The sequence below is a fragment of the Coenobita brevimanus genome, chromosome 55 (assembly GCF_032717465.1).
Source record: "Coenobita brevimanus isolate Jiangsu-jjx chromosome 55, ASM3271746v2, whole genome shotgun sequence".
NCBI classification, from domain to species: Eukaryota; Metazoa; Arthropoda; class Malacostraca; order Decapoda; family Coenobitidae; genus Coenobita; species Coenobita brevimanus.
In genome coordinates this window covers 32,377,206-32,399,878 of record NC_137008.1, presented here as the reverse complement: position 1 = coordinate 32,399,878, position 22,673 = coordinate 32,377,206, and the positions used below count along the sequence as shown (strand labels likewise).

General features: G+C 42.2%; 1 protein-coding gene and 1 non-coding gene across 4 annotated transcripts in view; one reads left to right on the top strand and one right to left on the bottom strand.

Annotated features, from left to right (window-relative positions):
* TyrRS-m (Tyrosine--tRNA ligase, mitochondrial) overlaps positions 1-22,673 on the top strand; it is an 817,527-nt gene that overhangs the window by 218,303 nt on the left and 576,551 nt on the right. The gene's annotated exons all lie outside the window — the stretch shown is intronic.
* On the bottom strand, positions 10,537-10,655 carry LOC145401559 (5S ribosomal RNA). The gene has a single exon (XR_013897647.1). It is a non-coding gene; the product is annotated as a 5S ribosomal RNA (ribosomal RNA).

Here is a 22,673-nt window from a genome sequence, read left to right as displayed (position 1 = left end):
TCGTCGATGTTTGTTCTACCTGATAGGCACCAAAAAAAAAAAAAGGAAAACACGAATAAAACAACATTAGGCGGCCATGAATAAAATTTTGCTACATCACATTCACTTCCCAGCATCACCATTCGAATGTTTTCCATTATACAGGAAAATGTTATTAGAAGTTTTGATAGAGAATTTCATCAGCTTTCTAAAGAGACAAATCCGGTGTTGATACGATTTGTAGTTTTCAAGAAAATATCCAAAAACTGAAAGCCATTTTTGGCAAAAATCAAGGAGCTCTAAAACCAAAATTTTCTCGCACGTTTTGTTTTTATTGCATAATATTATGCAGAAGTTCACCAGCTTTCTAATGACCTAATCCTTTTTTCGATACGCCTCATAATTCTCAAGTAAATCGCCAAAAACGACTGGGAACTCACGTCCATACGTCACTTTCGTGATGTGCGCACAGCATATGCAATATTCCCGCCTACGTAACAACGAATTCTTATTATAAATATTACATTGTTATGTCATGTACACACGTAGAATTTACTGCTCTTTATTATGGGTCTTATAAGAAATCGATAAGTCCAATAGTTTTCGAGCAATTGGCCGACAAAGTGAGATTACTCCTCCGAGCGCTTTTGACCTTACCAAAACAGTCTGTTCCCCCAACTTTTCCAACAGAAAATGCTCCCAGGGGCTTATATTCTGCAAATGAACATATGTAGAATTTACTGCTCTTTATCATGGTTCTTACGGGAAATCGATACATCCAATAGTTTTGGAGTAATTGGACGACAGATGTAGAATACTCTTCCTCAACCGCAAGCGAGATAAAAAACATTTTCTCTGCCTCACCCACGGCTACATATTTTCGCTTATTACGTTTTATTATTTTCTTTTTATACTCAAAGTATATACATAAAATATCATAAGGTTTTTGATAGTGCTGTCAGAAACTCGACATGACCACTAGTCTCTTTGCTAGGTTCTGATACTGAAGCAGAACTTCCTTCCATCTCATATGTGTGTATGTAAAAAACATTACTTATTTGTGTAAAAAATATTGAACTGTAGAAATAGGTCAATATACAGATCAACAAAATATGGATAATTCACTTCCTCCAGAGGTGTTGAGATGCTGGCAGTAGCTTGAAGATGAGGAGTTATGTAGTGTGTGAGCGTGTATGTGTGTGGGTGAGCATGTGCGTGTGTGGGTGAGTGTGTGTGTGTGGGTGGGTGTGGGTGTGGGTGAGTGTGTGTGCATGTGTGTGTGTGTCTGTGGCTGTGGCGTATTTTCTTCTCTCCTTGCGATACATTTGCCTAAAACATGCGATGCACACAATAGATTTCTCCATGAACATTTGCTGCACGGCATACTTATGTATATGTGGCTGTGGCATATTTCTTGTCTCTGACACTTGCGCTTTGTTTTAGCTAAGTCAGTCAATGCATGAAATATTTCTCTGTGAACACTCGCTGCAACTCTATTGTACTGGCACACACCACACTCCTTCACGAACACCTGCAGCATATTTGACGTATATTTCACACAATTCCATATGCATTTCCACTATCAGAATCACAATAATTCCATCCCTGAACACCTCTAATTCTTCCTTCCCGACTATAAAAACTGTACGTGATGCCTGCCCCATTCCACACTATGGTTCCATAATTTCACCAAGCCAGCCACAATATCTTTCACACAAAATACAGTTTAGGCATTGGCTTCATTATATACGTATATGTAATCACGCCATAGGGCCTTGGGGAGGGCGAGAGGCGAAACCCCGCAACAGTGAACATGCATATTGGCTCCTAAGCCTAACGCTTGATAACGGACACAATTCCTTTTCGTGACATATATCTATGTTTCATCGACAATATCACATACAAATATGCTCACAAATATTGCATTATCACACTGAGTCCATAGGGGCTTTGGCTTGGGCAGGAGGGGGAGAATTAGTAGGAGTTTAAAGGGACAGTACACCCGACATAACCTCACCGCCTGGCTGCTTGGAAGAGACTGAGGTTTATTGCTACTTGCTGGGCCCCAGGAGGCAGCTCAGTGTTGCCAATGCCTTACCACTGGAAAGCGCTGTACTCGCTACAATGCGTCAAAATTTGACGCGATTTCACCAGAAACTTAATTTTTGGCTAAGTTTTTTGTGCTTAGGAATGCGATTCGAGTGACCGAACAGATTTAGAAAATCCACATAATACGCAAATCGCGTGACTGACACTGAGAGGGTTAATATGTTTTTCTGGTGACAAACTGTCTTGGACCAGCACTCCCAAATCTTTCTCTTCTCTCGTTTTTGTGATTAATTCATTACCTAACAAATAAATCAGTGATGGCCTCCTGGTACTTTTACCCATTTCCAATATTTTACATTTCTTTACATTAAATTTCATTTCCCACATCCAGCTCCTATCATGTATCCTATCCAGATCCTCCTGCAGCATTTTACAGTCCTCCTTAACCCCTACCTTCCTCAAGACTTTTACATCATCAGCAAACAGACTTGCATATCTCTTCACTCCATCTAGCATATCATTTATGTAAATCAGGAACATTACTGGCGCCAACACCGAGCCCAGTGGGACTCCACTTGTTAATTCCCTCTATCCAGACATCCTATCTTTTATTGCTGTCTTTATTTGTATGTCTCTCAAAAAGTCTCTTATCCATTCCAGGAGTTTTCCCTTCAGTCCTCCTGTAGGCCGCTTTCACACGAGGCCACCGGTCGCCGCAATGAGTTGCCTCCCATAGTAGTAGTAGTTGTTCCCAAGGCAGTCTGGCCGAACAGCCTCAAGTCCCTTAGGAAGGCCATGGCCGAGACCGGGCTTTCCCACAGAGCCCTCAAAGAGTGTATGTTGTGTTGTTGGTGTAGGTGATGGTGTGCAATGCAGTCTTCCATAATGTGCCTAATAGTATGGGGTGCCGTGTTGCATCCTGGACAGGCATCAGCAACGGAGTCATCCAGCCTCTTCTGGTATCTTAAGAGGGCTGGATGGTGCCCACATCTCACCCTGGCCAGGTGGACCCTGTCCTCACGAGGAAGATAGGATTCAGAAGGGTGGATGTCAGGAGGCCGTGCATGCAGCTGTGTGTTGTCTTTAAGTGATTGAATTGAGCGGCGAGTGATCTGAGTGTGGATATGCTTCTGGAAGCTGGTCTGAGGAGGTGGGTGAGGGGGGAGAGATGACAGTATTTGTGTATGGTATCGTGTGCTGGGTGTTGTTTTGATGTTCCTTGATGTGGGTGGATGTGCTGCCATGTACTGTAGTGGATGTTGTGGGTTTGTGGAGGCTGCAGCAAGAAACTGGGTACCTCTCATGTGTAGGTGATCCTTGACTTTGAGGACTTTGGTTTCTTGATGTAGGTGGTCTGTGGGTGTAGTAGCTGTGCAGCCTGTGATTATTTTTAGGGCCTTGTTCTGTATGGTCTGTAGAGTGTTGTAGTGTGTTTTGGTCAGGTTAGAAGCCCAGGCAGGGCTTGCATAATTCATCACTGAACATATGTATTGTTTGTATATTGTGGTGGTGGTTTCTTTGTTGTGTCCGAATGTTGTATGGGCAAGTGACCTCAAGGCATTGAGTCTTGGTGTTATTTTATTTTTAATGTTTGTGATGTGTTGTTTAAATGACATTGATGTATTGTATGTTACACCAAGGATTTTGTGTGTGTGTGTGTGTGTGGTATGGGAGTGTTCTTTATGGCAAGGTGTGGTATATGACTGTGTTCTGCTGTCCAGTTTGTGAGAAGAGTCACTGTAGATTTGGCTGGGGCTATTTTAAGCCTGTTTGTGGTGAACCATTCGTGTAGTGTGTTGAGGTGAGGTTGAATGATGTGTGCAGCTGTGTTTGCATTTTGGTGCGTACATATAAGTGTTATATCATTTGCATAGGAAGCTATGTGTATCTATGGTGTGTGGAGTGTGGGTACGTTGTGCATGTATAGGTTATAGAGTGTAGGGGACAAAACAGATCCTTGGGGGACGCCGTTTGTGAAGTTTCTGATGTTAGAAGACTGACCGGCAAATGTTACGTGTGCACATCTGCCTGCTAAGTAGTTTGCCAGCCATCTTTTTGTGTTATTGTGCATGTTTGTGTTGAGTATTTTGTTTGTGAGGTTTTGGTGGGAGATGGCATCAAAAGCTTTGCTAATGTCTAGAGTGATTAGGAGTATTCTGTGTGGTGGCCTAGCTGAATTCATGCCATCGAAAACTCTCTGTGTGAGGTCTGTAAGAAGGGTGTTTGTGGAGTGTAGTGGCCTAAAGCCATGTTGTGACTGGGCTAGGGGAATGTGAGGTGTGACTAGTTGAAGTACCAGTCATTCAGTGACTTTAGAGGGGATACAGAGGAATGTGATGGGGCGGTGTGAGGAGGGTAACGTGGAGTCTTTGTTGGGTTTAGGGATAGTGATGATATTGCCATGCTTCCAGATGTTGGGTATTATGTTGTGTGAGTAGTTGTAGTTTGATATGTTGGTGAGTGCTTGTATGCCTTGTGGTCTTAGGTGTTTAAGGTGAATGTTGCTTATGTTGTCTGGTCCACAGGCAGATGAGTGCTTGAGGTTGTTAATGATGTGTTTCGTCTGGTTGTAAGTGAAAGGTGCGTAGTCTGGGTCTTTGGGGAACTGTCTCTTACGTCGGATGATACGTCGGTCTTCGGGATGGGGGTTTAGATGGCTGACTTGTGAAAAGTGATTGATGAGAGTGTTTGCTTGTTGTTTGTTTGAGGGTATGGTGTCTGTTGTTGTGATGGAAGCATGTGATTGTGTTGTGTTGCTGTTGGAAAGTGTGATTCTGTTTAGTGTTTTGTAGAGTTTGCTGATGTTTGTTTTGTGGTCAAGTGTTTGGAGGTAATTTTTCCAGTTTAGTGTTTGCTGTTCTGATATTTTATTGTTTATTTGAGTGTTGAGTTCTTGTATTTATTGTACGGTGTCTTGTGTATAGGGTGTTGGGGAGTGTCGCAGTGTGTTCCGTTGTCTGATGAGGCCTTGAATTTCTGGTGTGAAGTTGGGGTTGTGTCTCTTTCTGTTGCCTCTTGGGATGTGTCTTTTGTCTGCGTTTTGTATGATTGTATTGAAAATGTGTACAGCGATGTTGATGTTTATGATGGGTGTACTGTTTAGTGTTTCGAAATGTTGTTCTGTGTCAGTTACAAAGGCCTCCCAGTTGGCTCTCTTATAATTAGAGTATGTGTGTTTGTGGCCAGCTGGGGTGATTCTGGTTTTGGTAGTGATGATGATTGGGAGGTGATCAGAACCTAGGGTTTTGACCACTCTCCATGATGTAGTGGGTGTGAGGTTTGGGGAGCAGAAGGTGATGTCTGGAGATGATGGGAGGAAGAGGGCTTGGTGTTGGATGTGGGTATGTTGGTCTAGACTGTTTAGTATGAAAATGTGGTCTGTCTGGGATTGTAGTACCAGCCCTCTGTCTCTGTCAGGGTTGATGACATGCCAAGCTGACGACTTGGTGTTGAAATCACCACGTAGGATGATGTTGGGTATGTTAGTGATGTGGTGTATCTGTGGAGAGTAATTATGTGGTACTGTGGGGGACAATTGGGGGGGGAATGTATGTGTTAATGATTGTTATGTGTGATTTGTTTGCCAGTGCGTATTTTAATTGATTGTATTTCTGTTGTGGTGTCATGTGGGGGGAGAAGGGACTTTGTGTGTGCACTTGTATCTGCAAAGTTGATGGATTTGTGTACCAGGGTTATGAGTCCACCGCTGCCGCCGTCGGCCCGGTCTTGTCAAATGGTGGTGAAGTTATGAAATGTCATGTGTTTTCTGTGCTCTGTGTAGTTTTGTTTCTTGTAAGATGGCAGTGTGTATGTTCTGTTGTTTGATGAATTGTTTGAGTTCATGTTTTTTGGTGTTTATGCCATGTATGTTTAACTGAAGGATGTTTATGTTGTGTGTGCGATGTGTGTTGGCTGCTGCAGCACGGGGGGGAGGTGGTGTGGGTGGAGGGGAAGGGTTAGGAGGAGGTTGTGATGGAGGTAAGGGTTGAGGTGGATTAGGATGGGTTGCAATGGGAGGAGTTGGGGGACTGGATGGTGTGGGAAGGGTCGGTGGGTTTGGCTGTGGAGGTGTGAAGGAAGTAGGAGTAGGATTGGAAGGGGGGTTGATGGGTGGGGGGAAGGAGCATAAGGAGCAGGTCCAGGTGTTTGTGTAATGTTTTCTGGATGCAAGTGTTGTACAGGTGTAATGGGTCCAGTTCTTGCAGGAATTGCACTGAACTGAACCCTTTGTCTGTCGGCTCGACATGATAGGTTTTTATCATGTTGGACATATGTATTTGTTGGTGGGTCCTGGATTGCTCTCAATGTCCCCGGCTAGAAGAAGTCGTCGAGAAATGGTAGCCAGGGAGTCATTTCTCGGTGTAGAAAAAACGGTGTTGTTGTGTGTGTTGTGTTGGGAGATGTGGTACTTGCCCGGGTGACCGAAGCCACTCCCAGGTACTCGAGCCTTGTGAGGGGCCGGGGGGGTTTGCGGTTGTTTGGCCCCCATGCTGTCCTCCTCTTCTCTTCGACAGCCTTTGGGGGGTAGACCCACGACGAAGACGCCTGTGCTCCAGGTCCTGCCTCCCATAGTTTTCAATGGAGCCTTTCATACAAGGCCACTGTGGTTGCCCGGCCGACAACCAGCTCCCGGCGGTGGCTCGCTCGCGCAACTAGTGTCTGCCACTCGCTGTAAAGCATTTTTTCAAATCGGAGCTTTCATAGGCTACACTAGTTGCCGGTCCCTTCACACTGAGCCACCAGTTGCGGCCACCGGTGGCCTCGTGTGAAAGCGGCCATATGCTCTAGTTTCCACATGAGTCTCTTATGAGGTACCTTGTCGAAGGCCTTCTCTAAGTATACACAGTCCACCCAACCGTCTCTCCTGTACCACATCAATCACTCTTGAGTAAAAACTCAACAAGTTGGAAACACATGTCCTTCCACTTCTGAATCCAAACTGATATTCAGCCAAAATATTCATCACTTCTAGATATTTTATCCATCTGTCTTTCAGGGTTCTCTCACACAATTTTGCAACCATACTGGTTGGTTCAGGGGTTCCTCCCTGTTTCCTCCCTTATAAATTGGTACCACATTTGCCCTCTTCCGTTCTTGTGGCACTTTCCCCTCTTCCAGAAAACACACAATTAAACTGTGAATTTTATCCACCAGTTGTTCTCTGCATTCCTTCAGTGCCCAGTTAGAAATTCCATCAGGTCCTGGGGCTTTCCTTACATCTTGAGTTTCCAGTAATTTATACTCTTCCTGTACCTCCAATTTTATATTTGTCACTGGTACGTTTCTAATCACTCTCTCCCCTTGCACAAACTCCTTTTCATTAGTGAAAAGCTATTGGAAACATTTGTTCATTATTTCAGCTTGCACTGCTGCATCTTTATAGACCTCTCCTTTTACTTTCTGTTTGGTGATTCCTTTCTTTTGTTTTGGTTTGCCATTAACAAATTATAAAACGGTTTGTGTTTGTCCTTACATTTGTCTATTATACCTTTTTCAAAATTCCTTTCTTCTTCTCTATGTATTCTTGTGTATTCATTTCTAGTTCTTTTATATTCTTCCTTTGTTCTGTTGTTACCTCTCTTTCTCCAGTTGTTCCATGCCTTATCTCTCTCTTTTTTTTGCTATCATACACCTTCTATTTTCTCTACGTATTCTTGTGTATTCATTTCTAGTTCTTTTATATTCTTCCTTTGTTCTGTTGTTATCTCTCTTTCTCCAGTTGTTCCATGCCTTATCTCTCTTTTTTTGCTATCATACACCTTCTATTTTCTCTACGTATTCTTGTGTATTCATTTCTAGTTCTTTCATATTCTTCCTTTGTTCTGTTGTTACCTCTCTTTCTCCAGTTGTTCCATGCCTTATCTCTCTCTTTTTTTGCTATCATACACCTTCTATTGAACCATTCCATTTTCCTGTTTTCTTTCCCCCTTACTCTTGGTACAAATTATTCCACTCCCAAATTATAGAGGTCTAGAAAGATATCTCACTTCCTCTGTATCTCTCTTTTTTTTCCGAATTTTCTCCAATCCGCATTTTGAAAAATTTTTCTCAGTCCTGTAAAATTTGCTTTCCCGAAGTTGTATCTTCCCTGTCTATGAAGCTCGTCTCTTGGCCCGACGTTCCCTATTATCATCTGGAACTCAGTGACCACATGATCACTTTTTCCTATAGGACAGAAATATTTCAGTGATTCTATTACATCAGGTTCTTCGGTAAATAGTAAGTCTAACCTTGCTGGTGTGTCCTCACCTCGAAACCGTGTCTCTTCTTTGACCCATTGCGTCATCACATTATTATTATATATAATAACATAGTGCCTCACGAATTCTCGCCGCCTCCTGAGTACCATTCCTCCCAGTTCACCTCTTTACAGTTAAAGTCACCCATCAAAATTATATTATTGCTTTTCTCAATTATTTTGTGTAAATAGCTAACCATATCTGACATCTCCTGGTATTCGTCATCATTCCATGCCGATATTAAACCATCAATATTAGTATATGCCACCTTCCAATGATTTTTGATGTTTTCTATACCCCCTTTTCTCCTTCTCTCCGCCGGTACCACTTCCTTAACTTCTGATCCGTGACTCTCCATTAAAACACTGTCTTCTCTTTCTCTGTTCTCTGTTCGTTTTTTACCTTTGCTTCCTTTACTTAGTCCTTTATTTTAGCTCTTTCTTCCTCATTTGCATCTCTCCTTATCCAAACATTTTTAAACCCTTCCTTGTCCAATAGTTTCCATGTTCTACTGATAATTTTGTTAACTGTTGCTTGGGACTTAAATTTTACCTTCAATGGCCTTGCCCCTCCTTCCTTGTACTTTCCCAACCTAAACACCTCTTCAATCTCTTCTTGAGCTTTGTTGTTTTCCTCCATGACTATTGATATTATTTCTTTAACCTTACTCAGTTCTTCTCTTTCTCTGTCTGATCTTATTGTTATACGTTTTTCTTTAACTCCTGAAATTATTATACGTTTTTTCTTATCTGCTACATCTCTAACTAAAGATTCTCTACTTCTCAACACCCTAACTACTTGCCTCTCCACTTTTTCCTTGCTTTGTTGGTCTATAATCTCTCTCAAATTTACATTTCCCTCTTCCTGAATTTTCTTCCACCCCTTATGTTGCTCCTTGATTTTTTTAATGTGCTCTTCCTGTATTCTTGATTTGGATTCATACTCATCTAGTTTGCTTTTCATCATGTCCCTTTCCTCTTCCAACCTCTTATTCTCTCTCTTAAGCTGTTTTATTTCATTCAAGGCTGATTCATTGGTCACTTTTAATTCAGTAACATCCCTTTCTTGTTCGTCACTACGTGTACAGATTTTTTTCAGTGTACTCCTTAAACTTTTGATTTCGTTTTCTTGCTCTATGGTCCGTTCCTGTAACTCTCTTTAATTACTGCCGATACCTTTTTAATCTCCTGGTCATTCCTCTCCGCTGTTTTCTCTACACCTGCTATTCTTGTCTGATTCAACTTAATACTTCCTTTTCCCACATCCTCTTCACAAAAGCCCTCAAATTCTTTCTCACTGATCGTAAACAATGCACCGTCCGTTTCCTCCATGATTCAACCATATGGAGACAGTTTTCACCTTATCTTGTCACTTTTATGACCGAGACCGCGTTTTTTTTATTTATTACTGTCCAACGGGACCACCACTCACGCACTCATTGACACAGTCACAATTAGGCTCAGCTTCCTTTCATCGGTGATTCGGCGATTATTTCCCCACGATCCTGGAAGAGGTCCGTCTCTGTCGGCGACCCGTGTGTGTGTGTGTGTGTGTGTGTGTGTGTGTGTGTGTGTGTGTGTGTGTATCCAAGCATGTTATTTGAGGATCAAAATGTACTTCTACTTTTACTGGACAGTATTATTACTGAAATGATTGATTATACTTATCTGACTGAGTTCAGTTCATATATTTTTCAGTGCCGCAAAAAGATACATTGTATTTGTACATAGGATGTCAGAATGCAAGAATTCCCCATACATCATCATCACCCTTATTCTTCAGGAGTAATTGCAGTGGGCCCATATTTATGCAGAAATTTCGTCCCACTTGTGCCTTCACTACTGAATTGAGAGAGGGAGAGAGAGAATTATCGAATTATCCATTATGTTAGCTGGAGAGAGAGTGCAAACCTACTCTGACTCCTCCATCAGTCATACAAGGCTCAGAGTTGTCTGCATGGGCTTATATAAACATCGCAGACCTTTCTGCATGACGTAAAATTATAAAACTCATAAAATTTGCTTAAAATTGGCAACAAGCATTAAATAACATTAAAAAAAATAATCTATCCATTATCCAATCCTACATTGCCCCATGAGGAGCATAGGGGCCCGGGGCTAGGCAGTTGGTCCCGACATTTAAGATAAAATTTCATTCATTCATTCATTGCCAGACACCATGTATCCCAAACGGGGTGGCCAAGGGCGTAGAGTTAATTGTTTTACAGGGAGGGGCACTAATCCTCCACCAACCCCACTTGACGTAGGGATGCCAACAGCATCTGGTGTTCCCAGGCGGTCACCCATCCAAGTACTAACCAGACCCAACGTTGCTTAACTTCGCTGATCGAACGGGAAGCGGTGTACTCAACGTGGTATGGCCGTTGGCCAAGAGAAGATCTGGTCATTCACTTTGTGCAGTTTGGTCAAAAGATGAACTGGCATACATGGTAAATGCATCATGTTGGGGTGGGTGGACCCAGAGCCAGTTTGTCTTTTGAGAAGAAATTGATTGTTAATCAGGAAGATAGTTGCAGAACAAAACTTACAGATCCTGTTCACTTCTTCATGTTCGTAATGTATTGAGAATATTGCTTACGAAGTTGGACATGGACATTGACCAGTTTGTCTGTGACATTCATTAATTCTTTGTCTAGTGTGCCAGACGGGAAGATTATGTATCCTTGGAAGAAGTCACTCATTGTACAGCTTGGTGTGTGCTACGCCATATGACCTCAAGGTGGTTAGCTCTGAAGTCAGTTGTACTTCGAATCTTGGCGCAGTGGAAGATTCAACAGGAGTACTTCCTTCGTGTTCCTGCCAAAGCAATAGAACTTCAAGGGGGAGATTGAATCACCTGCTAAGTCCATCCATCCATCCATCATCCAATCCTACATTGCCCCATGAGGAGCGTAGGAGCCCGGGGCTAGGCAGTTGGTCCTGACATTTAAGATGTACAAACGAATTTCAGATATTCTGAAAGCAGACCTTTCCTCAGCTTACTTCGCATTTGTTGCCTTCATTGTCCAGGGTTTTAAGTGCTTCATTTTGAAATTTCAGAAGAAGGAGCCCGTGATCCATTTATTATATGATTGGTTGGGCCAACTACTGAGTCAGTTGTTGACAAAATTTGCCCCAGAGAAGGTCCTCATGCATACCTCAGGGCCACCTCAATGAAAGTTTAAATCAATAACCACTCTGGCTTCCCTAGATTGTACCAAACCTGAGAATCACATGAGCCTAAAGGCAGTAGACAGTGGGACATGTGCCAAGGCTATTTTAATTCAGCAGGGCAGCAGTGAGGAAAGGCAACAGCTTCAGAGAGAACAGTTTGAAGTGTTATAGAACTGCTGTATCTTACTTTCAGGAAAATCTCCCATTTGATGTGCCTGACCTGATGGAAGCATACATTTTACACCCAGAAGAGATGACCCATCCTCATTGGCAAGCATCTATAAACTAACACCCAACATTGAGGAAGTTCTCCATACCCTTGACCCAGAGAATGTTGTGCCAACCGTGTTCCAGGCAGATCTATCCACAACACCAAGAGACCTGTGTGATTTGGTGAGAAAGCAGTGGAAGCTTTATCAAACAGAACACATTCCACAGAAAATGTACATTAAAACAGTCACTCCCCAAACTTCTACTAGAGTACAAGACTCTTATTGGCAGCATGTACCGGTACATGAAAAGTTTGGTCTTGGACTCCAGGAAAAGAGCCCATCTTAACACCAAATAAGGAGGATTGTTCAGTACTGGGCAGACATTGGTGAGGTGAAAGATGAGCAGGGAAGAAAGAAATTCCCGTAATTATTTGCGTTTGCCAAGTGTGTGTGGACTGTCATGGAAATGCTGCCCCCGAAAGTGGGTTTTCCATTATCAAGTCTATTCTTGCAGTCCATGGTCAGAGCCTTGGAGGAGAAACACTCATTGCCTTGCAAATTGTGAAAGATCATCTTGTGAATGCTGGTGGTGTAATGGGCATCCCAGTTACTTCAGATCTTTTGAAAGCAGAGAGGCATTCTTACCAGAAATACCAAGCTGACCTTGAGGCCAAGAGAAAGGCAAGGGAAGATGAGCAAAAAAAAGAATAAAGCATCAAGAGAAAGAGGCAACAGAGAGCAAAAGAAAGTCAGAGGAGATTAAGAAAATGGAAGATATAAAAAGAGAGATCAAGATGAAAAGATCTGCATTCACAGTGGCTGATGCACCAAATTCTGAGGGTAATCAGAAACTTCCAAATGCTCTTCGTCAACATGTAATGTCCAGGACTGAATTGCAGAATGCTCAGGCACAAACTGACAAGGGACGGGAGAGAAAAGATCCTCTGGGGAAGAAAATCTCTGTGCTTGAGAAGCAGAAAATTGATATTATTAAGAAACAGAAGAAACAATGATTATTTGTACTTGGGAACCTAATAGTGTTCTGTATGTACTGTTTGATGTTGCATCCTTATTATAGTTGTCACAAAATGTTGTGCTATTAGTTTCATAGTAAACTAAGGTGGTTTTCATTAAATGTATGCCTAGTGTAAGATTAGTTACCGTCCATACAGAAGGACATCTCAGCATACTTGAGTTCAGCTACTGTTGCAGAGCCAGTACAGAATACTGATGTTTTAGTTTACATCGAAATAAATTGATGCATATGGAAGGGGTGGAAGATGTATGTAAGATATTCACGGAAGAGATAAGCGCAGCGTGTGAGGCGGTTTGTGGAGTGAGGAGGAGATGCAAGGGTGTGCAAGGGACAGCATGGTGGAATGATGAGGTGAAACGAGCTGTGGAACAAAAGAAGAAGGCATATGGTGAATGCAAGTTAGTGAGAAAATGACAGAGTATAAGAGCATAGTGGAAGAAAGACTGGGAAGGTATGAGCTAGAGCAGATGGAAGGGGTGGAAGATGTATGTAAGATATTCACGGAAGAGATAAGCGCAGCGTGTGAGGCGGTTTGTGGAGTGAGGAGGAGATGCAAGGGTGTGCAAGGGACAGCATGGTGGAATGATGAGGTGAAACGAGCTGTGGAACAAAAGAAGAAGGCATATGGTGAATGGTTGGCGAGTAGAGGTAGGGGAGAAGATGAGAGAGAGAAGAGAGAGGTATATGTGAGCAGGAGAAGGGAGGTTAAGAGACTGGTGAAGGAGAGTAAGAAGAAAGTGGATGAAGAGTTTGGGAGGAATTTGAGTATGAAATGGAGGGAGAGTAAGAAATTGTTTTGGAAGGAGGTAAAGAAAGTAAGGCAGTGTGAAAGGGGAAATAGTAGGGGAGTGAAAGATAGGAATAATAGATTGTTGGTGGAGAAGAGAGAGAAATTGAGGAGATGGAAGGAGCACTTTGAGGATTTGTTGAATGTAGAGAGTGAGAGCAGTGTGAGTATAAGTGGTTGGGGAATGGCTGGGAGAAGAAGAGATGAGAGGAGGGAGGAAGAGATCAGTAGGTCGGAAGTAGTGGAAGCGATGAAGAAGATTAAGCTGGGAAAGGCCCCAGGAATTGATGGAGTGTGTGGTGAAATGCTTAGGTATGGGGGTGAGATTGTTATGGAGTGGATATGGAAGTTCTGTAGATTGGCTTGGGAAGAGGAAAGGGTTCCAGAGGACTGGAAATCAGGTATAATTGTTCCTATGTACAAAGGAAAAAGGGAGAGAGAAGAATGTGGTAACCATAGGGGTATTTGCCTTCTTAGTGTGACTGGTAAAATATATGGTAGAATACTCATTGATAAGGTTAGGCATATGACAGAGGAGCTAGTTGGAGAAAAACAAGGGGGATTTAGGAAGGGAAAAGGGTGTGTAGATCAGATATTTGTTCTAAGATGTTTAGTGGAGAAGTATTTAGAGAAGGGAAGGAAAGTGTATGCTGCCTTCATGGACTTGGAGAAAGCTTATGACAGAATAGATAGGCAAGGTATGTGGAAGGTATTAAGAATATATGGAGTGGAAGGGAAATTGTTTAGTGCTGTGAAGAGTATGTACGAGGGAGCTAGGGCTACGGTGCGAGTGGATGGTGAGCTGAGTGAGTTCTTTGATCTCAATGTGGGACTGAAACAGGGGTGTGTGATGTCTCCATGGCTGTTTAATATATATATGGATGGGGTTGTAAAGGAGATGCAAGGTAGGGCAGTGGATGTGGGGGTGGCCCTAATGAATGAGGGTGAGATTTGGAAGCTTCCGTTGTTGCTGTTTGCTGATGATACAGTATTGTTGAGTGAAGATGAATGGGAGTTGCAAGGTTTGGTGAATGAATTTGGGACAGTGTGTAGGAGGAGGAAGCTGAAAGTTAATGTAAACAAAAGTAAAGTTATGGTGTTTGAGAGGAATGAAGTCACAGAGTGTGCAGTGAGGTTGGATGGTGAGGATATGGAGAATGTGAGTGCATTCAAGTACTTGGGTAGTGTGATGAGTAAGGATGGAACTTTGGGGGATGAAGTACGTGAAAGGGTACAGCAGGGAAGAAAGGTTGTTGGTACACTGAAAGCAGTGATGAGAAATAGGGAGGTGAGTATGGAAGTTAAGAAGTCACTGCATGATGGTATTGTAATCCCTACCCTGACGTATGGAAGCGAGGCGTGGACCTTGCAAGAGGGGAACAAGTCAAGAGTGAGAGCAGTGGAAATGAGTTACTTGAGAGGAGCATGTGGAGTGACGTGGAGGGACAGGTTGACGAATGAAGAAGTGAAGGAACGTTGTGGGGTAGATGTGGATGTGGTTGAAAAGATTAGGAGAAATACACTGAGGTGGTTTGGACATGTGGAGAGAATGGAGAATGAAAGACTGACTAAGAGGGTGTATGTAGGTGAGGTGGAGGGAGGGAGAGGGAGGGGTAGACCGAGGATGAGGTGGAGGGATGGAGTTGAGAGGTATATGAGGGAGGGGGGGGTGAGTTGGGGGGAGGGGAGTCAAATGGTGGGTGACAGAGTGACTTGGAGGCGTTTTGTCTGCGGCCACCCTTTGCGGGATTAGGGCGTCGGGCTATAGATATATAGATAGATAGATAGATATGTTTTTAGATATGTTTTATGACTTACCACTTGATGATTCATGGTTAACTTATAGGAAAGCATGAGTGACAAGCCAAATGGTTTCCTGTAAGCCAAGAAACCATTTACAATGCTGGTGGTAACCATATAACCAAATCATACGTGCTCCCTACATGTCAACAAGTGGGTTGGTGGAGGGTTGGTGCCCCTCCCTGTAAAACAACAAACTCAGTGTCAAATGGCCACCCTTTACGGGATTATGGTGTCTGGCAATAGATAGATAGATAGACTAGAAAACTATAGTTATGAGTGTAAAAAAACACATTTTAATTGCCAGTGTCATAAAATTTGTCATGGAATTCCAGTCACGACTGCCCTAAGTTGTCTGTCCTGATCATCCTTCCACACAACGTAATTAATGAGGGCTATTTTATTATTTTTATACTCACTAGTACAGTACCAGATGCATTGCCTCCTCCAAGAAAATGTGACATCACTCTGAAAATAAGTATACTTGTATTTAATATATTATTAAATCGATGACTTTCCCTTATAATCAGTATTGCTTTAGTACGAGAGCCATTAATTAGTCATCATTATTTACACGTGGATGAGTACGTTAAATAATTAAAACTTATGTTGGATTTTTTTGGATGGTAAGCAGCGTAACGCACACATTGAATAACAAATCTTTCCTACATACTGTCAGTGGTACTCAACGATTCATATTTAGGCAGCGAACTTATATAGTGGGCGTAATACAGTATAATCAATCTTGTCCGAGTCAGTACAGTTATGATTTTATGATAGGTCATTTGATGTAATGACTATTATTATTATCTATCTATCTATCTATCTATTGCCAGATGCCACAGTCCCATAAGAGGTGGCCATTTGACTTTGAGTTATTTGTTTTATGGGGAGGGGCACTAATCCTCCACCAACCCACTTGTTGACACGTAGGGAGCACGTATGATTTGGTTATATGGTTACCACCCAGCGTAGTAAATGGTTTCTAGGCTTACAGGAAACCATTTGGCTTGTCACTCAATGTAAAGCCACCTGTAAAGGAAAGAAAAACAATAAGAAGTGACAGGAAAAATGGGAAAAATATGAAGAGAGGAGGGCTGACACAGAAATAGAATGATAAAGGCTAAGGAAGAAGTGGGCAGCTCTACATCAAGTGATTGGATGATGGTCACCACCACCTACTACACATTATTATTATCACCGTATAAATTTGTATTGCCTGTTTATATGATAATGTTTATGGTTTTCACCAAAATCTTTCTGGAACAATCAAAACTCAATTATGTTGATTCTTTAAGAGGAACAGGAATATGTCATTACACCACGGGGGTTATACTGTTACTGACTTCTCAGAGCCAGGTCTAATGAAGTGAAAAATGGTGGATGAATATCAAGCTAGTTCCTGTAAACTGTAACTGGATAGTTGTTGCCACTAACTGATTATTTTAATGCTTCTTTCTTAATTTCCTTTACACAGTTCAGTATATAATATAAATGTTTGTTTCTATTAACTATACAAGGTATAGTTACAGTATCCAGTATTTACAATAATAAACTAATATATATAGGCTACACTGAATCCCACGCTTAGTAATCTGATCCAACTGCTTCATTGAGACAATGAATCCAAATATAACCAATTCGTGTCAGGATATTTCGTCTGTGGAAAATATTTTTCACAAAATATGACTGAAAAAGAGCATAAAATCATAAATAGAATTTGTAAAGACGTAGGTGGGAGGCATTAATAGAATTATGAAAAGGGAACAATAAGGAAGAAACACGTACCATTTAGAGACCCAAGATGGGCTTGAGACAAGGGGATTTGAAGCTAGGAGATGGAGAGTTAATGATCTCCATGACCTGGGATTAGGGCCTTATCTCTGAATCCCTGAAAACTATCAGAAACCACAGAGTTTGCATCATTATTGTTGGCAGAGACCAGCTCAGGTGCATTGTAATGAAGTTTTTAGTTTAAAAAAAAAAAAAGCATGATAATGACTTTTTTTTTTTTTTTTTTTTTTTTTTTTTTTTGATAACAGACCAGAGGAAGGAAAAACAAATTTAAAAAAAAAAATAATAATAATCCATACACCAGATTACTGGTGTCCTCTGTTCGTAAAATATCTGTAACAGCTAGACTTGAACAGTTGTGGGTTGAAGTTTGGAGGGAAACAACTCTGGGGAAGCAAGTTCCGGAGAGATGCATTTCGGGGAATGAAAGAACTCTGATAGGCAGAAGTTCTGCAATATGGTTGAGTGACAATCCAGTCATGAGCGCTACCAGATGCCCGTGTAGCACGAGGGAAGGCATGGAGAGGTGGCACAGTGGACACAACTTCGTCTGAGCATTTGCTATAAAAATATCTGTAAAATAATGCAAGGGAGGCAACATTCCTTCTTACTTGTAGGGGAGATATTTTATTAGTAATAGCAGGGTTATTTATAATTCTAACAGCTTTGTTCTGAATTTTGTCTAGTTGTTTTAATGCAACCTCTCCACATCCATTCCACAAGGGTGAGCAGTATTCAAGCTGAGAGCACACATGACTCTTATATTTTATAGCTAACTGCACTTCAGTGAAGAAGTTACGGACTCTGTACAATAATCCAAGTTTCTTTGAGGCGGTGTTAGCAAGTGATCTTACATGAGAGGTCCAGCTGAGGGTATTGTTGAGACTCCGAGAATTTCAGTACTTTTGGAGATGGGAATATTTGCGGCATTGAAGGTAATATATGAATCTGACAATACCTGTCTATCAGTAAATTGTACTGAAATTCTCTTGTTTATGTTTCTGCCCAGAATCATGCTAAGTCTGTTCATCGCTGTGCTAAAAATAATTTCATCTGTATTAAATGCTCTCAACTCTCCAACTCGATTTCTTCCCGCTCCTTCTGGCACCTTGCCAGAAACCTTTCTAACAACTTTACCTCATCATCCTTCCCTCCTCTTTTCTGTTCTGATGGCTCTGTCGCTATTTCTTCTACTGATAAAGCAGATCTCTTCACTCAGACTTTCTCTTCCAATTCCACATTAGATGATTCCGGTGCTGTTCCTCCTTCACTTCCCTCCTCAGACTTCCTCATGGCTGACATTAAAATTTCTTCAGCTGATGTATTTTCTGCCATCACTGGCCTCAATACTAACAAAGCATATGGGCCTGATGGAGTCCCTCCTGTTGTCTTCAAGAACTGTGCTTCTGTGCATACACCCTGCCTAGGTAAACTCTTTCGCTTTTGTCTGTCAACTTGTACCTTTCCTTCTTGCTGGAAGTTTGCTATCATTCAGCCAGTCCCAAAGAAGGGTGACCATTCCCAACCCTCTAACTATCGTCCAGTTGCTTTAACATCCTGTATCTCAAAAGTTTTCAAGTCAATTCTCAATAGAAAAATTTTAAAGCATCTTTCCTATCATAACCTTCTTTCTGATTGTCAGTATGGGTTCCGTCAGGGACGCTCCTGTGGCGATCTTCTCACCTACCTTTCAGACTCCTGATCATCCTCCTTTCGGGACCTTGGCGAAAGCTTTGCCATCGCACTTGACATCTCAAAGGCTTTTGATCAAGTCTGGCATAAATCTTTAACTTCCAAACTGCCCTCTTACGGTTTCTATCCTTCTATCTGTGCCTTCATCTATAGCTTCCTTTCTGGTCGTTCTATAGCCGCTGTTGTAGACAACCATCGTTCTTCTCCTAGATCTATCAACAGTGGTGTTCCTCAGGACTCTGTCCTATCACCAACTCTCTTCCTTTAATTCATCAATGACCTTTTCAGTTCTGGACAAATGTGGAAGTGTGCATGGAAAAGTTTGGAAGGAATGAGAGAGTGTTTTTGATCAGTGATATGAATGGTAAAGTAGGGAATGTGAAGGTGGATGGAATAGTTGGTGAGTGGGGTGTGCCTGCTGAGATAGATGGGAATGGCAGTGCGTTAGTGGACATTTGTGCTGGGAGGGGATTGGTGATAGCCAATACCCTCTTCAGGCACAAAATGATCCACAGGTATACATGGCGAGTGATGAGAAGGGTGGGTGGTGAACTGAATGAAAGGAAGGCAATGATTGATTATGTGTGTGTGGATGAAAGGATGCGAAAATGTGTAATGGATGCAAGACTTTATAGAGGTTGGGGGAGTGGACTTCCTGACCACTACTTGGTGGTGGCCAGAATCAAGGTCCAATTAGAATGGAGAAATAGAAGAAGTTAAGGATGGGAAGAAGGAGTATTTGTAAGGAGAGTGGAAAGGTTACAAAAGGATGAGAAAAAGGCAGAGTATAAGAGAGAAGTGGAAAATGATTGGGCAAATATGAATTGGAGCAGATGGGGGATGTGGAAGGTGTGTGCAGGATATTTACAGAAGAAATATGTGCAGCATGTGAGGTGGTGTTTGGGATGAAGAGAAGACGGAGGGGTGTGCAAGGAACAGCGTGGTTGAATGAAGAGGTGAGACAGGCTGTGGCACTAAAGAAGAAAGCATACAATGAATGGATGAGAAATAAGGGCGTGAAAGAAGTTGAGAGGCGGAAGAGAGAGTTATATGTAGAAAGAAAGAGAGAGATGAAAAGATTAGTAAGAAGAGAGCGGATGAGGAATTTGGAAGGAACTTGAGTGTAAAGTGGAAGGACTGTAAGAAAATGTTCTGGAAAGAGGTGAAAAGAGTAAGACAGGGTGGAAGTGAAGTTAACAGGGGAGTGAAAGATAAAAATGGTAGATTACTAGTGGAGAAAGGAGAAAAAGTGAGCAGATGGAGAGAACACTTTAAGGAATTGTTGAACATAGAGGATGGAAATAATGCTAGTATAAGTGGCTGAGGAATGGCTGGGAGAAGGAGGGAGGTGAGAAGACAGGAAGAAATCAGTAGGTTAGAAGTTGTGGAAGCAATGAAGAAAGTTAAATTGTGGAAAGCCCCAGGAATTGATGGAGTGTGTGGTGAAATGCTGAAGCATTGGGGAGAGATAGTAGTAGAATGGATGTGGAAGATGTGCAGATTGGCCTGGGAGGAAGGTAGAGTCCTGGAGGATTGGAAGTCAGGTATAATTATTCCCTTGTACAAAGGAAAAGTGGAAGAAGAAGTGTGTGGTAATCATAGAGGCATTTTTCTTCTTAGTATAATAGGAAAAGTGTATGGTAGGATACTTACTGACAGAGTTAGAGAAAGAACAGAGGAATTAGTTGGAGAAGAACAGGGAGGCTTCAGGAAGGGAAGAGGTTGTGTAGATCAGATATTCATTCTTAGAGCTTTAGTGGAAAAGTTTCTAGAGAAGGGAAAGAAGTTGTATGCGGCTTTCATGGATTTGGAGAAAGCATATGACAGGGTGGATAGACAAGGATTGTGGAAAGTATTAAGAATATATGGAGTAGATGGGAAGTTATTGAATACTATGAAGAGTATGTATGATGGTGCTAAGGCTGCAGTGCGTGTGGATGGTGAACTGAGTGAATTTTTCTCTTTGAAGGTTGGGTTGAAACAAGGATGTCATGTCTCCATGGTTGTTTAATCTGTACATGGATGGGGTAATAAAAGATGTACAAGGTAGGGTAGTGGATGTTGGAGTGGCCCTGGTGAGAGAGGGTAATGTTTGGAAACTCCCTGCACTGTTGTTTGCAGATGATACTGTGTTGTTAAGTGAAGATGAAGGAGAGCTGCAAGGCTTGGTAGATGAGTTTGGGAGAGTGTGTAAGAAACAGAATCTAAAAGTGAATGTAGGGAAGAGAAAAGTGATGGTCTTTGAGAGAGGTGAAGTAAGTGAATGTACAGCGAGGTTGGATGGTGAGGAATTGGAAAATGTGAGAACGTTTAAGTACTTGGGTAGTGTGATGAGTAAGGATGGAGGTTTGGAGGGTGAAGTGCTTGAAAGGGTACAGCAGGGAAGAAAGGTTGCTGGTTCCCTGAAAGCAGTGATAAGAAGCAAGGAAGTGAGCATGGAAGTGAAAAAGTTACTACATGACAGTATTGTGATATCAACTCTAACGTATGGAAGTGAAGCTTGGACGTTACTGGAAAGACACAAGTGAACAGTGAGAGCAGTGGAAATGAGTTATTTAAGAGGAGCCTGTGGAGTCATGGAGAGACAGGCTGACAAATGAGAATATAAAGAAGCATTGTGGTGTGGATGTGGATGTGATAGGAAGCGTTAGGAGGAATACACTGAGGTGGTTTGGCCATGTGGAGAGGATAGAGGGTGAAAGACTGACGAAGAGAGTGTATGTGAGTGAAGTGGAGGGGGGAAGAGGGAGGGGGAGGCCGAGGATGAGATGGAGGGATGGGGTGGAGAGGTATATGAGAGAGGGGGGTGTGAGTTGGGAGTGGCGCAGTGAAATGGCGGGGGATAGGGCAACGTGGAGACGATTTGTTTGTGGCCACCCCGAACGGGATTGAGGTGTCTGGGAATAGATAGGTAGATAGACCTTCTCAGCTGAACATCTAACCCTATCTACTCGTACGCTGATGATTCCACCCTTCACCTTTCCATTCGGTTCCCACAACGTACATCTCAGCGGTTACCGTATTTCGCGGCATGTAAGACGCACTTTTTTGTCTCAAAGTTACATTAAAATATCCCCATGCGTCCTGCACGCTAGACTGAGGCAGGTTAGTTTGGCTCCATTGAGAAGAAACTCATAAAGGTGATCATGTCACTGCTTAGCAACCACAGGAGTTTTCTACAGTATGCAGATTTGATTTGATTTTTAAAAATACTATACACTAGTGTGTATATGCAGCAGATTTAAGAAACACGGGAGATCAGAAACACACAAAACTTTCGCGGGTTTGTTTACAGCTCAACTGGCTAACATCGTGAAGATATTTAGCGGTTTAGCAGTTTAGCATCCACACTATTCCAGCAAGCTAACGTACATGATCACTGGTGAACTGTCTGCTAATCATCTGAAAGGCAATCATGACCACTTTGCTTGCCATACGTTCACTAACTAGCAAAGCAATCATACTGGAGAGATGCTGGCTAGTGAAACTGCCAAGTCATCAAAACAGACTTTCGTCACATATGGAAATTCAGGAACCCTAATTAGGTCAGTTACTTTTGTGAACTTTTTGTGAGTGTATATATGCGGTAGATATTAAAACACGCAAGTTCAAGAACACAAAGCATTCACTGTTTGTTTTCAGCTCAACTGGCCAATACCGTCAAGGGGTTTAGCAACTTAGCAGGTTAGCGTCTAGCGTACACCCTACTCTAGCAAGCTAACATGCTCACTGGTGAACTGTCTGCTAACCTTCTGAAAGGCAATCATAACCACTTTGCTTGCCATCCACTTACTAACTAGCAAAGCAGTCACACTGGAGAGATGCTGGCAAGCGAACCTGACAAGTCATCAGAATTGATTTTCGTCGCATATAGAAATTCAATCACCCTCATATGGTTGGCTTGTCTTAGTG